Genomic DNA, 4,556 nt, shown 5'->3' with positions numbered 1-4,556 from the left:
AATGCAGGTGACTGTTGAGTTGGTTCATATGAGCCAAGAAATTGTCTTTAGCAAATGAAGACACCTCCTTGAAAAATAAAGACCTCAGACACAAGTGCCAAGAAGTATCTTGCCCTGAAGTAAGATAACTTGCTATCTTAGATAGCCAGCCTGGTCCTGGAGAACTTTTCAAACAGGTAATGAAGACATCGCTAAGGGGAAAAAAAAGTCAATTTATTCTTCTGATACGTTCTTTTTCTGGATTTATTATTATTTATTTATTATCACTCCAGATACAGTATTAAGGGTGGGACAACAGAGTTCCAGTGAAAGACCTCCCAATTCCAGAATAGGACCTGGCATATCGCAGATTCTCAATAAATCTGTGTTGACTTTCTGATTGACCAGATTCCATTTCGAGCAAAGAAACCCAAGTCATTTATCATTACCTGATGCTCCTCCTACGGAGTGTTGTTTCATACCTGTTCCTACAATATTCTCTTGCTAACAGGACTTAAATACATACATATAATATTCTGGCAGATGTTTCTTTTGCTGTTATCCAAATTATCCATCCCAACTGAAAGATCGACGAGACCTATGCGTTATTACGGCCTGTCTCTCTGATAGGCTGGGAGCATGTCTGCATCACACTAGCCAAACCCCTGGTGAACCTAGCCATGCCCACAGGTAGGGTTCACTGTGCTCAGGAACATGAACCAGGGGGCTCAGGGAGAGCATGATGGAAGAGGAAAACAGTACATCCAAATTTAGCAAACTTTCAAAAAAGACATTCGATTTCTCACCAGCATGGGATTGATTCATCAGTTAGAAATGGATTGTTCAGTGTTTCCTTGAACAGAAACACACATGCATCGTTCTTCCCCTGCTGGCTACAGGAGCAAGGGAAGGATGGGGAGAGTGTCCATCTGAAGACCACAGTTTAAGGCCAGTCCTTGACTCCTCTCATCCCTTCAGGCTCCACAAACCCAGAGAAGAGCAGGGAGAACATGTGGCCTGGAAACCAGGTCTTTTCTCCCCGCCTTCTTGGGGTCATTTCAGAGATGTTCCTTGTCAAGCCTGAAGCTGAAGCTGAAGACAGGATTTTAGTTGCTGAACAGAGGGATGGAAACGCTCCTCCCCAAGGCAGGAAGATGATCCAGAGTTTGCATCCAAGGCTCAAAAGTAGGTACTTTGGGGCGCCTGGGTGGCTCAGTCGGTTAGGCTTCTGCCTTCGGCTCAGGTCGTGATCCCAGGGTCCTGGAATCGAGCCCATGTTGGGCTCCCCGCTCAGCAGGGAGTCTGCTTCTCCCTCTCCCTCTGCCCTTCCCCCTCCCCCATGGCTGCTTGCTCACTCTCTCTCTCAAATAAATAAATAAATAAATAACAAGTAGGTTCTTTGGGGAGCTTCACATTCAAGTGTGCACAGTGAGTCTGGCCAGGCGTAAGTATTTCCCAAGTGCCTGCGGTGAGCTCAGAGCAGGGCGGGTGATTTCAGAGGGAGCCACCTGTTACTTCAAGTTCTTTATCTCATTTGAGCCTCCTGGCAACCTCTCACACAGGTGCTGCACCGAAGTTTCTGGTTAGGGGCTGAGCCGGGTGCCGGGTACGTGGTGGTGAGCAAACACCAAGGCAGGTAGCTCAGAATCCAACACCGGAGTGGGCACTTGGCAGACGACCACATCGATACACGTGCTATTCCAAAACAACCTAAGTGCTCAGAGGGAGAGGACCGGGTCCTGGTCACGTTCCGGGAAGCATGGCATTGTGGTCAAGAGGGGTTGGAGCCGGTTGGCTCAAGGTCGAATCCCAGCCCTGCCCGCTCCGCTATGTGTCCTTGTTCTTAGCCAGATCATCTGGTCTTTCTGGGCCTCATCTGTAAAGCACAGATACTAATAGTGCCTACATCATGCGAACATTATAGGATTAAGTGAGATCATATTTACGAAATACCCAGAATGGCACAGGGTAAGTATGTCGCTAAGGAACATTAGCTAAGGAGCCCCAGAGGGGCGGGCCCTTCTTCCCATCTAGCCAATGAGGAGAAAGGAGCCCAGGGAGATGACCTGACTACCACAAGATCGCGCAGTGTTGGTGGAGGGAGGGGGCGAGCTACATCTGCCCCCCCCAAATCTGGCCATGCTGGTTTAGCAAAGGGGTGGGTCAGGGAGTCCCAGCCTCGGGCAGGGCTTGCTATCACCTCCACAGAAGCAACCCTGCTATCGTAACACATCGCTGTTTAAGAAACACAAACCACCCTCTGGCAGCTTCTCAAGCAAGTGTCAGAGCCAAAAAAGAGCTCCTGCCCCTCACCCCGCTTTGCAGCCTGGACTGCAAGGCCCAGTCTTCTGGGGAAACACATGGGAGCTTACCCAACAGGTTTTCCCGACAGCCACGCCAGAGCGGGCAGGCCCCAAGGAGCCCAGGCTGGGAGGGCTCACTCTCCCGGCCGCAGGTGCCCCCTCTGACCCGGGTGCGGGCGGCCTCCCTCTCGGCCTGTCTGAACCCAATCCCTGGGAGGAGCCGATGTCACTAATCTTGCCATGTAGCTGCAGGCCACCTCGGGCTCCCAGTAGCAATGACCCACCCCTGCGCTGCCAGGGCCCTGCCTCCTCCCTGCTGGCATCTCTCCAGCTGTGGCAGAGAGCCCAGCTTGGCGAAGGCATGGCCTGGCCCAGTGGTGAGTGTCCCAGCCGAGCAACCTGGCACAAGCATGACAAGTGGCATCTGCACTTGTCTATCCTGGCGGTGAGAGCCGAGCCAAAGAGCCAAGTTCCAAAGCTGGGTCTTCAAAGGACAGAAGAGACTCTGGAAATGAGATGACAACATCAGAACAGGCCACAAATCTCTAAGGAATTATTCTAAGAAGAAATCACACCCAGTTCCCAAACTGTGAGTGTACATGGCTACTTAGAAAACCATTACCTGTGCCTGCCCTTCCATTTCTGATAAGCAGCCTCCTTGCACCCCTGGACTATATCGGGGACAGATCATATTCATGTTCTCCTAAGATGGAAGCGAAGGCCATCCTGAGAATTGCCCGAGGGCTCCTAAGGACAGCAAAGGTGGGGAGAAAGCAGGTACTTGGCTCAGAATTGGCAAAATAAGCCAGGAACTCCAGAGCGTGATCAGATTTAGCACAAGAAAAAATAAAATAAAATAAAATAAAATACAAGCAATCACAATAGCTGACTTTTATGAAGCTCCCCCTCTGTCTTAGGAAGTATGCTCAACATTTTATACACACATTTTATCCTCACAGCCCCTCATAAACCCTGATAATTGATATTTTCTGCCCAACAGATAATGAAGCCTGAGTCTGAGAGAGAAGCGACTTGCCCAAGGCTATTCAGATGCAAAGTGGCAGACCTCATTCAAATCTGATGTGCCTAACTCCAAGGCAGACCCTCAGATGAATAGTGGGGGCCAGAGATCTCTCCCTGCTCCTCCTTTTGGGCTGTGGGTCACAGTTCTATAAACGAGAATTAGCCTCTTTGCTTCTGTTCCATGCACCTGGATCTCTAAAACTTTAGATGCAGTGCCGAACGTGTCACTTGGACGCATCTTCCTTGGGTGGAAGGAAGGAAATGCTAGTCATCGGCAAGATAATGGATCACGTGGGAGTTCTAGAATCAGACGTGGAAATGTCTCCCAGCCATGCAACAAATGGTCTGGGTGGCCTCGGACTCTTTCTAGACTTTCTCGAGCCAGAGACTGCTGATCTATAATCCACGAGTAATCATGATTACATGAGTGGGCAGAGTAGGGGGAGGGGCAAGACGGAGTGCACATCCGAAACGCAACGCTGAGCCCGATGGCAACCTCTATGAAGACAGGCGGCAATTAGATCTTGTCCCTGCTGTATCCTCCACCTGATAGATACTTTGGTCAAGAAATTTCTGTCGAAGAATCTATTTTACAAAATTCCTTGCAAGTACATGCAGAGGGTTACCTGCGCGAGCCTCGGGAAGCACCGCCTATGCGCATGGGTGGAGTGTGGCTAACCCAGTGGAAGTTCTTGCATGGAACAGAATGCTAGGTAGTCACTAAAAAAACTGAGGCAGCTGCACGTGCAATCGTGTAACAGGTAACCAGCCTGTATAAATAGGGTGAGGGGATTGCAGGACAATTTACATTCATGGGAACATGCTTAGAAAAAAACCAAAAAGGTCAAGAGATGAATCCATACTGGTCTACTGAGAATGCTTACTTCCACTTGACATTAGGACCTCAACAAGGAAGGGTGAGGGGAGAAAGGAGATGGGGTGGGGGGCGGGGTTATTTTCACTTTTTACCCCGAGCGCTTTGCCTTGCTTAAATTGTTTTGACAAAGAGTCTGAGATACCTTTGCTGAATAAAAATGCAATCCAAAATTATTCTTACGTCTGAACGGATAAAGAAAATGTGGTCCATATATACAATGGAATATTACTCAGCCATCAGAAAGGATGAATACCCAACTTTTACATCAACATGGATGGGACTGGAGGAGATTATGCTAAGTGAAATAAGTCAAGCAGAGAAAGTCAATTATCATATGGTTTCACTTATTTGTGGAACATAAGGAATAGCATGGA

General features: G+C 48.9%; 1 long non-coding RNA gene across 1 annotated transcript; it reads right to left on the bottom strand.

Moving 5' to 3' along the window:
• Nucleotides 1-225: 225 nt before the first annotated feature.
• On the bottom strand, nt 226-2,718 carry LOC145723685 (uncharacterized). Its single transcript, XR_014148943.1, has 2 exons — nt 2,352-2,718; nt 226-1,855 (listed from the first exon to the last, which is right to left on the bottom strand). It is a non-coding gene; the product is annotated as an uncharacterized LOC145723685 (long non-coding RNA).
• Between the last annotated feature and the right edge of the window lie 1,838 nt (nt 2,719-4,556).

This window comes from Leptonychotes weddellii, chromosome 10 (genome assembly GCF_054177405.1).
Source record: "Leptonychotes weddellii isolate Sample4059 chromosome 10, ASM5417740v2, whole genome shotgun sequence".
NCBI classification, from domain to species: Eukaryota; Metazoa; Chordata; class Mammalia; order Carnivora; family Phocidae; genus Leptonychotes; species Leptonychotes weddellii.
This window is presented reverse-complemented; position numbering and strand designations above follow the sequence as displayed.